The sequence below is a fragment of the Anomalospiza imberbis genome, chromosome 7, assembly GCF_031753505.1.
Source record: "Anomalospiza imberbis isolate Cuckoo-Finch-1a 21T00152 chromosome 7, ASM3175350v1, whole genome shotgun sequence".
Lineage (NCBI taxonomy): Eukaryota > Metazoa > Chordata > Aves > Passeriformes > Viduidae > Anomalospiza > Anomalospiza imberbis.
The window spans coordinates 115,373-128,254 of record NC_089687.1 but is presented as its reverse complement, the minus strand read 5'-3'; the positions used below and the strand labels follow the sequence as shown (position 1 = coordinate 128,254).

Below are 12,882 nucleotides of genomic sequence, written 5' to 3'. Positions count from 1 at the left end.
GCTTGTGGAAAAGTGCAAGAACAAAAAATGGGGCAAAATCCACAATTATGTCCCTGTGCACCGATGGACCACTGCAATCATTTTTGTACAACTGGCTTCCTGTTGCAGAAAGACTAAGGGCTGAGGAGGAGGTTGTGGAATTATTTTGCTGATTATACTTGAATACTACATATCACTCTCCTAAAATAGGTATCTGGTAAAATATCTATCTGGTAAATTTCTTTCTTTGTTTATGAAAGAACCTTTCAGCATTAGAAAAACATTTAACTCATTAACACAAATGATTAATAAATAGGGTCACAATCCAAAAACATTACCTATGTACTCAGTGAAGAAAAAAATACTCTCCGTAAGATTTCAAGGTTTTAGCTTCTAATCCAAAAGACTCAAGACTGAGGTTCAAATTCAAGAACAGCTAGGCAGATTATTGTGTGCCTTTAAATTACTGTATTAAATATTCTAAAGAAAATCTACCTTATACCTCCTGTAATTTACAGGAATAAGAATACACTGGTAGGGTTCATCATTACTCAAAAAATGAAAATTTTTCATTATCCTTTCCAGAGCAGACGTAAGTTCTGTGTGAGGCTTCAAAAAGACAACAGCATTATCAGTCACTGTATTATTTTTAAGCCTACCGTCTTTCCCAAGGCTTTACACTGTAAACATTACCGGTGACAAATACTTAAATTTAGCAGTTCCACTAATTACTAATGTAAAGAGTCCATCAGGTAGAACAAATTTTCAGGCAGTTTTTCTTTACATTTTTAGTCGTTTGAATGTTAAGGTTTTGGGTGATTCCTCCCTCAGCAGCTAGAAAAATCTCTGCAATCTCTTTTTGCAAACTACCAAGGCTTAACCCATTCAGCTCTTTACAATGCCTGACCTACATCAAGTGAAAGGAGTCTTATGTCCTTTACACACAGAAAACAAGACATTCGGGAGGCCCTGTAGGACATGGGTAGCAAGGTAAAAGGAGTGAATTCACATTAAAGGCAACAGGCATCATACAGACCAGACACTGACAAGCCCAGCACATCTTTTCCTAAGTTTCAGAGACTATGTTTGAAAGATCATCTGTCACTAAGCAAGGTTTTAAAATGCATACTTGTTTTGATATTGGTCTTTTTTCCAATGATCTGAAAGATATTCTATAAAAAGAGAAGGAACTGGTATTAAGAATTGTGTCAAATACATAAATTAATTCTGTCAAACTAAGCTGGGAAAACCCTTGTATCCTTTCTTCCTTGTTGCTACATTAAAAAAAGTGAAACAAGCATTAAGACCTCCTCACACTCCAAGAGTTTCTTTTGGGTATCTCAAGACCTAGTGGCTCATGAAATTCTAACAACACAAAATAAATCACAATTTCTCCTCCCCAAAAAAGAAACAGAAATCTATTTTATACCATAAAATTACTACTTTTATTATTTCTTTCCATTTAAATCTCAGCAGAATTTTTGTATTGAACTTTAAAAAAGTATACTGTTTTTTTTCTCTTTAAGGAATGGCTCAAGTCCTGGGCAGTATATAACAGCAAATTTAGGACAGTAAAGAGCTTAAACACTAAAGACCTTGGATAAGAACTTAACACAGCTAATAGGTGAAACTGTGTGCTAACTGGATTACATGTTCTACATACCTCTTTCCCACTTAAAACTGTATGATTAAGAAACAAAATAATGGCAGAATATTGCATCTTGCCTGGCCCTTCTGCAGAGGCTGAATGAATACATGGTCCCAGTTTTGTTTAATGACTACATGCTGCATTCTGCTTACCTACCCATAGCAATTACTCTGCGGGCTTACAAACCACGCATTTCCGTTTTCAAGGAAACAACTACCCAGCAAACTACAGATTAAAGTCAGTGAAGACAGCTCTTTCTTCATCCTCTACCACCAACTACTTGAGATGTTGGTAAAACACTAAACCCTTTAAGAGGCCTTATCTCTGTAACAGTAAAATTAATACTGTCTTGCCTTCCTCAAGTCCTAAGAAAGACAAACTAAAAAACTAATAAGAACCTACTGTTTGCCTCAGACAAATCTTCTGGTGATTCCTTGCTCGTTTGTTTGTTGCTGTTTACAGTAAAAATGGTATTAAAGTAAAAATGTAGTAGCATTACCAAAAAATCTTTAAAAGCATAGATGTCAGTTTAAAAAAGGATGCTTCATTTCCTTCTCTGATGCAGTGGGGAAGATCATCTGTACCTAGATTCCGAATACTGCATAATGTTCTTCAATACAAACTTCCCGTTTCTATAAAATACGTTGACCAACATATACTTACTACATTTTGTCTACATTCAGAATGTTGTAAACTATCAAACAATCACAAAAATCACTGCTTACCTTGACAACTGTTTCAGTGTTCCTTGTGGTGGCAATTAACAATCACAAACTAGTTTATAATGTACTATGACATAATTCACTGAATGTACTGTAGTAAAACTACAGTATTAATTCAGAAGTTGATCTACACTTGGGAGAAAACTGGTAGACTATGGGAATCTTCCTTAGGCCAAATTATTGGAATCTATTGGAATCGTCTGTTTATAAAAAAAATACAAATAAAAATTTAAAAATCAAACAAAAAAACCCATTCCACCATTTTTTTAAGTTTTATTTAAACATACCTATACATTAGAGTCTCGGAGACGGATCATAGTAAAGGGATTTGAAGACAGAATGTTCACATAGTGAAAATCTTCATGTGCCGGAGAGAGAGGGGGGAGGAAGGGTGTAGGAAACTGCATTGTTGGTTATACCTCCTAACAGTCAAGATCTCCTATTCCCAAATATGCCATTATAAGAAAATTATAGAACTAACAGCAGCGAGGTATTCCTTTCCCTCATTCTATGATAGGAGACTGGGTGCACAAGCTTCATTTTATTTGCAACTCTGATCTTCCACGTCTTGCATAGGAACAGAAAAGTAGCAACAAAGACCTTAACAATTGCAGTTCAAGCTGGGAGGGACTGCTCTACTTGAATTCAATGACACCACTAATGGCTTCTTAGCAGTTTCATGAAATCCACCAGCTGTCAAATCGATGCATCAGAAGGAATAGTTATGCACTCCCATAAGAAAAAGCAACACATTAGGATGTTTTGCAAAACATCTGCTCCTTTACAATGCGGTTCTACAATAAACGTGCAAACAAAGAAAAAAAGAAAAAGGGCAGCAGGACCTATAAAGAAAGGCTTCTATTACCTTCTTCTTTGCATTTTAAGTGTCTCCCAAAAAAGACAAAAAAAGCCAGTCTCGTAGAACTTTCTTCTTAACATAAGGTCAACAAATACACTACAGCGGTCAACCAGTGCTCTTTCCCTCCATGATATAAAGATATTGTTAGTTTACCTTTTGAAAACGCAAAACATTTTATTACATGTTCAAGAAAATCCAGTATTTTTCACCAAAAGGTATGAAGTATGTATTTAGTTATTTTTCCCTCTCACACTACTCAAAAAATTTTACAATGGCATTGACAACCTACATGAATCTTAAAAACAATTACCTTTTTGTGGAAACACAGACCTGTAAGGAACCCAGCACAGTGGAATTTAGTTTAAGAAAATAATTTGGATGAGAAATACCAGTATGTCATGGTTTAGGACTGGTATTCTCTAATTCAGTGCTCCCACTGAAACCATGTGCTGCTCATCTGCTCCCTCCCCTTCTTCAGGAGGAGAGGAGAATTGGAGGCACAAAAGGTAAAGGTCACCGAATGAGATAAGAACAATTTACCTGGAAACAGCAATGAGATAAGAAAACTAATAGCAACAATACCAATGACAGAGACTACCAAAAAAGCGTCCAAAGATTCACACGGAAACAACAATACCCTAGGTTCACTTGGAAGAAAGCCCTTCTCTCCCCAAAAGGAATGGAGTGCCTTGCCTGCCCTTCCCCACCCTCAACGAACAGAGGTAAGGTGGTCAGAACTACTGGGTCCCTGCCATGTCCCCCCTGGCTGCTGCAAAAATGAACACTGTCCTGGCTGGAACTAGAACAGGGTATAACAATTCCAATTTATTTTAAATACAGAATAGTCACAAAACCTTATACTGTGCCATCCAGAACAGACTTTGGATCAGGAACGCAAAGGAAACAATACCTGATCCTCTAAAGAATTGTTTTTTTACTTTTCAGAGAGTTCTGTTTATGAACAACTTCATCACAACCTGATATGAATACTCCCCTCGCTTACAGGAATTGGTACAACCTATGATTAAACCAGCATCACCTACTTGAAGCGAACATAGAATTTCTTGAACACAGGAGATTCTCTAACAATTCCTATTGCCTTCTCTACATATACTTTACAAAAATTACCTTGGCTACCATTTTCTTAACATTATGCAGTTTACTGATTTTGCAGCACTTTGACAAAAAAATGTATGTGGTTTATTATGAGATGTCAAAGCTATACTGCCATTTTCAGAAACTACTTATCCTCTGTTGCTCACCACTTACAACCAATCCAGTCTTCTGCACCTTCACTGCATTTATAATTTAGAATCACTTGTTGTACATGCTTTCAACTGTTTAAACGTACTCAGCATTCACACATATAGGAAACAGCAAATCCAGCAACACTTTCTGATGCATTTAGGAAAGAAAAATAAAGTAAGCATCTGACATTTGTTCTAACATAACCTTAAGGCTACTTTAAATACAGCATTCAATACTGACTTGGATAGAACTAAAATCTTGATGTACAAACAGCTATTGCTATTACATTGTATGTTAAAGGTTGTCAATATTTTCCCCAATCCTGAAGACAAAGAAAATGAGAATTAAATACAAGTAGTTTCATGTTCTCCATAGTGTGACTTTAAATATGGAGCACATCAAACAAGCATAGAAAGAAGAATAGAAAAACAAAACTTTACCTACAACAATTACGCCTTACCAATTACATGTTTCACTAGGTCATGTGACCAGAAAAACTTTCCTGGGATTTAAAAAAAAGCAACTGACAACCAAATTAACATGTTGAACAATACCTTTTATTGTTCTCCCTTTCACAACAGCTAACGCAAAACTTGTAGTCAGAGGAAAAGAGATTTGTTGTTGGGTTTTGAGTAAGGAGTTGTTGTAGGGTTGGTTCTTTCAATGAGTTTAGTGTAGTTACTATGTTTAGCCACACACATTATACAGTACGTGGAACATAACCCAAACTACATGTAATATTTATAGGTACTTTCCAGATGGAACCTTTTAATAATATACCTTAATAAGTTCGTTGCTTCCAAACATACCTCCAAGTCTGTAATTTAAAAATGGAGGTCTGTTTAGCCATGTTCCTCTTGCCAAGAAGACACTGTTTATTTCTCAGGGAAGATTCTGTACCAAGTGTTTCATGTAAACGTCACATCCGATTAATACTTTCCATAAACAAAACCAATGCAGATCTCCAGATAATTTGTTATTTAACATAGTAACTTCAGAACGTTTTTCTAAATAACCCAATAACCCAACAGTTAAGCATTGCACATTAAATAGGAAGGCCAGGGCAGAAGAAAACAACAACAACAACAAAAAAAAAAAAAAAAAAAAAAAAAAAAAAAAAAAAAGGGACGGGGGGGTGGGGGGCACGATTGTTTTCCTGGTATGAAACCAGACACCCGATAAAGAAGCATATTCACAGTGTCCCCTGTACGTGCGCGCTCAACTAGGAACCTTTCTCTTTTAAGTGCGGTTTACAAACGTTAGATCAGGGATTCCAGGGGAAAGCACAGAGTCTTGGACAAAAATCCCCTTAAACTTTACATGACGTCACTATCTGTCCCTTATAAACTTTAATGCTTATCCAGGAGTGCTTTCAGGTTTTCTACTCATTCCCTCCTAAAAGAGACGGTCAGACTTTTGAATAAAAATTTGCCCAAGATGGCGAAAGGCTTGTTGTTTAGAGGGCAGAAAAATGGAGGATATTGTAATATACACAAAGGGATAAATTTCAACAACTCAGCCCAGCGCTGCAGCTGCTTGTTTCTCTTTACAAGGACGGGACACGCACAAAGCCGCGGACAGAGGGGGCCCGCAGCGAGCCGGGTGTGCGGAGCGGCGCCCGCTCCCGGCCCGCGCCGCGCCCCGCGGAAGGGAGGGAGGGAGGGAGCGCCTACTCACCGCGCTCGGGAGCGGGGGCTGCGCGGGGCCGAGGGTCGCCCGCGGAGGGGCATCGTCCGCTCCGGCCGCTGCCCCGCGGCCGCTCCGCGCGGCCCCGCCTCGCGCCCGCCCTGACAGCCGCGACCGAGGGGAGCGGGGCAGCGCCCGTCGCCAAGAGGGGAACGGGGCGGGAGGGCCGCCGGGAGCGGAGCGTACCACACAGCGCCACACAAAAGAGCCGCCCGGTGGCCGCTAGCAGCCGCCGCGCCGCCCCGGAGGCTGCGGGCGTCCGTCGGCAGAGACGTGACCGGCGCCGCCCGGCCAAGGCACACGGGCGTGCGGCCATGAGCAAAGTTTAAAATCGCTCAGAACACGGCCGTCCCGTCTGCAGACACCTCGGCCCCGGCCCTTCCCCGGGACTCACCTCCACGCAGCCACTCCGCCTCCCGCCCGCAGCCCTGCCCGGGCAGGGCCCCGCAGCGGGACTCGCGCTCGGCCCACACAACAAAGAGGCGATACGCAGCGGCGGGGACGCGGCCGGCGAGGCGGGCGCTACTCAGGTTCGGGAGCCTCGGCGCGGCAGAACACCATCCCACCCCAGCCGCTCACCTGGGAGAAGCTCCGCCGCTCGGTGCGTGGGGCGCGCGGCTCTCACTCTCCCGCTCTCTCCCCTCCGCGGTGCGGGCGGCGCGCGCCGGGCCGGCCCTTCCCGGCGCTCCCCGGAGCCGGGCGGGGGCGCGCGCGGGCGGCGGCGCGCGCGGCGGCCGCCCCCAGCCGGCGGGACCCTGGAGGGGGTCGCGGACCCCGCGGCCCCGGTGACGTCACCGCCGGCGCTCCCCGCAGGGCTGGCGGCGTGGCCGGGCCGGGAGCGGGGGGCGGGATCGCGGATCTCGCTGCGGGACCCGCGCCCGCCCTCGGGCTGCGAAAAGTTCTGAACAGCCCACGTTCTTCACGCAGCGACTTGGGTCATTTTTTAACGATGACTTTATCGGTCGGGGGAGAAACAAAGCTGCACACCTTAAGAACCTACAGATTAAGTTCAGGTTAAAAAAATTAATAAAGCAACAATAGAATCTGTGCTGTAAACAACTGACGTCTACGAAACAAAAAAATAAGGTGATCCACTTCTAAAAGAGGAGACATTTTAAAGAAGCTACGTTCGATTTTTGGGTTCTTGAAGTACTCGATAAATTCAAGTAAAGAAAGCAACAAGGGTGGTGGAATTAAGTTAAAATCAAGGGGAAGTATTAACACTCACCAGCTATTGACACAAGAATTAAAAATAAAAATAAAGTAAAATTAAAAATATATTTTTAAAATACAAATCTTCTCACCTTGCCTGAAACAACCCATAGAGGTTGTTTGTAGAAAATTAAAAGCTGTGCTTCCCTGCACCAACCCTTCACAGGACACACATGGTATCCTCCTATTTTTTTTTTTTCTTCTTTCTTTGGCATAGTCTCAAGCAGGGTTAAAGTACACTGCAAGAGCCCGAGGACTGCTCCCTACAAACCATAACTATAACACTATAAAGTTAAACCACAGTGCAATGAAGAAAATCTAAGTGATTTCAGTATGAGTTGGTAAAAATAAACTTGCAGAATTCAAGAATATGTATAGTTTGTTAACCTCATTAAATACTACATATAAGCATTTTAGAAATCAACAGTATTTCTAAGTAAAGTCGATCTATGCATAAAGAAATATGCACATATAGAAAGATGCCATTGTCTTCTGTTTCCTCTTCAGCCACTGGCTGCGATCTTAATTGTGCTGGAGGATCTTCATTAGTATTAACACATGGGGAGATTTCACAAAGCTGCTTCATTAAGGGAAAAAAAAAGCCTGGCAGACTAGGTCTTTTTGCATGCAACGAGAATGTCAGCCTTACCTCGGTCATTTGTAACATAATAAGTGCAAGCACAATGATTGCAGTGCAGGAGCATTGGGGGAAGGGCAAAAACCCTGCCTAATACGGATATGAGAAAAAAAAGCTTCTCATTACACAGTAAAATTTATGCTAAAAATTAGTGAAGATGATGTCTCGTGAGACTCATGCTAAATACATTAATGTGCTGATATGTTTTTAATTATTATTTTTGTACCAGGCTATTTCATTCCAAGGATTCACATCCAGCAGCAAAGGTTTCCTAGCATTTATTGATTTTTTTTTTTTTTTTTTGTCCATCACATTCCCGGAATACAGATTTTAATCATTTCACTACACCACACTCAGTAATTTCATTAAAAAATGGAAGCTTCCATCCCCAGAAAGGCATTTAATTTCAATGACACACAATTTCTTTTAGCAGCAAACTGTCTCAACAGTAAAAGCTGGCCTAAGGTTCAAATGCATAATTTAGTCCCAAATTCTCCATGCTCTGCATTCCTTTGAAGCTATAATTTGACTAACTACCTAATAACTGTAATAAGGACAATGATTTCCTTATAATATAGTATTAACCCACATTTAATTAACTCAGAGGCTGAGCTCTGTACATGTTTGATTGGGTCAGTACCTCTCTAACCTCAAAACATACTAATAATGGTGTAAAAAACAGTGTGGGGTAAGAACTAGTACAGATACAATAAACAGCTGCTTTGCTCAGAATGTTATCCATCAAAAGCTCACATATTTTGCAATGCAACAACACTGTCAGTCATGAGATAACCGAGTTTTGTAAGGGGAAACAAACAATAGATTTAGATAATTCACTATCAAATTTACTGTATGTTTGGTGCATATTTAATATTGCTGCTTGTAACATTTAAAAGAAATTGTATTATTACAACCTCTCTAAATAACCATAGTAAATATATTTTTTTGTTGTTAGTAAGAGGAACTATAGTATCTTGTGACAAATAAAAATGTGTGTATGTTTGGACAATATTATGTCATCTTTATTTTCTGTAATGCTCAGCAGGACAGAATTTAATCTGTGAGCACAGAATGACAGGTCCCAACACATATTTCTCTTCACGAAGTTCAGTCAACTATCCAAATTTACACCACTGGGTTATATTCGTCCTCAAAATATGAAAAATATCTTTCTCATTGTGCTGAATATTAATTTGGTTTTTGGTCAACTATTTAATGTAGTCTTAGGTAGCTATATAATATTTTATAGTCTACACCAAAATATGTTTATAAAGTTACAGTTTTTCCACCAGTCACAAACAAATCAGTTTTACTACTGCAAAATCTACTAAGGCTTTAAAAACATATTGCAATTCCTTTGTTTTAATACGCTTATTCAACAGAAGCTGTTGTTAGTGGACGTTACTGATGCATTTAAAGTGATTAACTACTACATCAGAAAGGTCCCTAGCTTTCAAATTTGGCTGTTCTCCCTCAGGCAGTATGAAAGATGGAATTCTCAATTTTAAAAAATGCAAATTCAAACTGCAGCACATATACTACAAAAACAGGATTCTTTTTTCTTTTGCTTTCTTTTCATGATGAATTAATTACAAATACAGTTAGCCTTTGCATTTTCAGGCTTCCAGTGTAAATACCATTAAAAAAATACACCATACTAGAGTTTTGTAGTTCCCTTAGTATTTTCTGCTATGCTTTTTTACTCTATCATCATTTTTTTTTTTAACTAGCTGCATGCACCAATGCATTCATAATCTTAACTGCTGAATAGGGAGAAAAAAGAATAAAACAAGCACCATATTTACAGACATGTAACCTCACATTTGAATAACACTGACGTCACAAGGGCCATTTACATACCATGCATAAATGTCTGGAAGGTCAAATCCAAATTTCCTGTGGGACCACAGAGGTAGAGTTCACTGTAATAATCTCTCCAGAGGCACAGACAGTTTAAGAGGTTCCTCTGTTCTGCATCTCTATGCACAGGCTAGCAGCACAGGTTTACAGCCCTTCATTTGTAGCAATCCAGCTGTTTGTGAGGCAACACTAAAGGTAAAACTCACGCAATATTTCCAAACTCTGATCTTGTAACAGGATCTGTTCTAGACAGACCTTCTTATACAGCTAAAGAAACAAGAAGTCTTTGAAAGTATTTTAAAAGGCTATGCAGTATTCACTAAGGACTAGAAACTATACTACAAAATTCTGTTAACAGGTGTCCTCTGCACTGTTTGCAAAGCATGCATTTTATTATCATAAAATATACTAAAACCGATTGGCCACACTGTAAGGACCAGCAGAATGTTACCATCAATCAAAAATAACATTTGTACAAGGCTAGTAGGGCTAGTCCATCCCTGATGAAGAGTTGAAATAGTTAGCATTTAATGAATATTATTAATTAAAAAATTAAAATGTTGATTTTTATAAAAACCTGAATATATTCAATTGTGATGTGCAATCTGTTTTTAAAACATTACATTCAAAAATATTGCAAAACCTTTTTGCTGAATTTGCTTTGTGTTTAGGAAGTTTATTGTCATCACAGATACTTGTAAGCATTTGCAGAGGTTATGCTACCACTCTCTGACAGCTATTTATACAATTTAGCATGTCTAAGTACCCCTGGCTTTACGCTCTTATACACATGGTTTTATTATGCCATCCTGGAGTGGTCAAATGAGTATCTGCTTCTACTACAATGAATGAGGGTCGAGGCACAAAAGGCCAAAGAATCTTTAAAAACATAAGTAAGTTTATAAAAAGTGAAAAACTAATTTAATAGTTCTGCAAGTGGATCAATACATTCACCACTAAGTTGCTTTCATTAAGAAATGCTGTGTAATTGTTGAAAATTGGTAGGTAGGGAAATTTTGTTTTAAAGTTTTGCAAAGGTGCTGAACTCAATTGATCCACAGAGCAGTCAGTCATAACTGGTGTGCAGAAAACACAGATTTGAAGTACCAAAATAAGAACTTCTGAAGGATGGAAAAGAATCTAGACTGCAAGAATCTAGACTTCACACACTATATAAAAGCCTAGAAATCTTCCTTAAGGAGTTTCTGCATCAGCCTGTGTTACAGGCAACTTACCAAATACACTGCATAGGAATTGCACTCTTCTTATAACACATCTCACTGGGAGAGAGGTGAAAGCAGCTATGTGTTATTTCCTTCACTCATTAATTGCTAAAAGATACTTCTGCTCATCTTAAATGATAGAGAAATCTGTGATCTGTTCTGCCAATCCCATTTCAGCAGTCTCTCATACCCCAGCCTTGCCTTCCATAGCTTCTCCAGCATCTCTTTCATGTCTATGATAAAAATAGTATTTTTATTAACCAATTAAATCTCTAAAAGTGAGAAATGCCAGCTCAATCTAAACAATTAAAATATTAACCCTTTGAAAGTAGAGATATAAAATAATGTTCTTCACTAGGTCCCTTCTGTACTGATATGCCTGTTAAATTTTACAGTTAAAATATCTGGCTCTGACATGTACTCAGAGTCAATGTTGCATTTTAAGTACAAGGGCGCTTTCAACTGCAAGTTGTTTGGGACATATATCCAGGATATTTACCCTTGAAATGAATTAAATACAAGGTCATTTTAAATGTTAGAGTCAGGCAATAAATTACCTCTACATTAGAAAAGACTTAGAGTTTTTCTGTTTGACTGGAAAAGCACCAGCCTCACCGACAGCAATGTTAGCAAATAAGGAATTGAAAAACTTTGATTACCATGACAGCTCACATTGTTCTATCAAAATCTTTGCAAATTAAAGTGTCTAAAAGACATACATAAAACCAAAAGAATCCGGGATTACTTTCCTCTAATTTTTTCACTAGGTGCTTTAGAAGAACTAAAGCAAGGAAATACTAACTTGCAAATTCGGTTAATTTTTATCTTCTTCCAAAAAATTGATGCTTTTTGCTATTTAGGCATATTTGGCATTTTCCCTTCCCTGTGTAAGTCTACAAAATACCTTATGTAACAACTTGGTTCATTTTCTTATATCTACAAAGGTCTCTTCTTATGGACCAAAACTACAGTTAGTTTCCTCTGATCAAAGGATGTCGTGTGGGGCTTTTTTTCCCTGTTGGTTCTTTAACCACAAGAATGCAAAAAGGCCTCCCTCAAAATTTTGTGTAGATCTGTAGTAATTGCATCCACAAGTGAAAAGAAGCTCTTTCAGGGTGGAACACAACAGCTGTTACATAGCAGATAAGACTACACAATAGTTTAGGACAGGAAGTCATGCCATAAGTGATGGCATCTCTTATCAAACTATATTTAAGCAGTAAGTAATCTTATGTAATTAGCCAACTTGGAACTGGCCAGGTCACAAGGATTAAGAACTCTTGCAAAAATTTCAGCACAGTCTTAGTTAACTGCCCATGAACTTAATTTAAATACAGCATATTACTACTGCATATATTGTGCTGTATGCACCAAAAAGACCTGTGGCAACTTATTTTGTCAGTATATACATTTTCAAGTTGCACATAGGCTATTAATGATGTTGCCTTTAGTGTACTTTTAATAATTTTATCCATAAAACACCATCCAGTTGGCTACCTTTAAGGCTACATCAAATTTATGCATATTGTCCAGATGATTTTTATATATTAAAACAGAATTATGCAGAGTACCAATACGATGACAGAACAAAGATTTTTTGGTTGGTTGGGTGGTTGGGTTTCTGGCTTTTTCTTTTTTTTTTAAGAGACACTTGCTGTTCAAGTTTTATTTAATTAAAGTCTCATATGCCTGCAAAGCCTATCATTTCAAGGCAGAACCTGGTTTTGCTTACACAGTTCAGATTCTTCAGCTTCTAGCTCTTCTCTTAGTTTATCCTTATTGTGTTTGCCATGTTGCTAAAGACATCA

General features: G+C 38.9%; 1 protein-coding gene across 17 annotated transcripts in view; it reads right to left on the bottom strand.

The window, feature by feature from the left end:
- Window positions 1–12,882, bottom strand: part of BAZ2B (bromodomain adjacent to zinc finger domain 2B) — a 118,841-nt gene that overhangs the window by 103,991 nt on the left and 1,968 nt on the right. For 2 of the 17 annotated variants that reach the window (XM_068195005.1, XM_068195008.1), the window contains exon 1: window positions 6,537–6,698. The exons of 13 other annotated variants lie outside the window; for them this stretch is intronic. The gene's annotated coding sequence lies outside the window, so the exon portion shown is untranslated. Of the gene's footprint in view, window positions 1–6,536; window positions 6,699–6,721; window positions 6,877–12,882 lie in introns of those variants that run through there. 2 more of the 17 variants (XM_068195004.1, XM_068195006.1) reach the window with 2 other exon arrangements.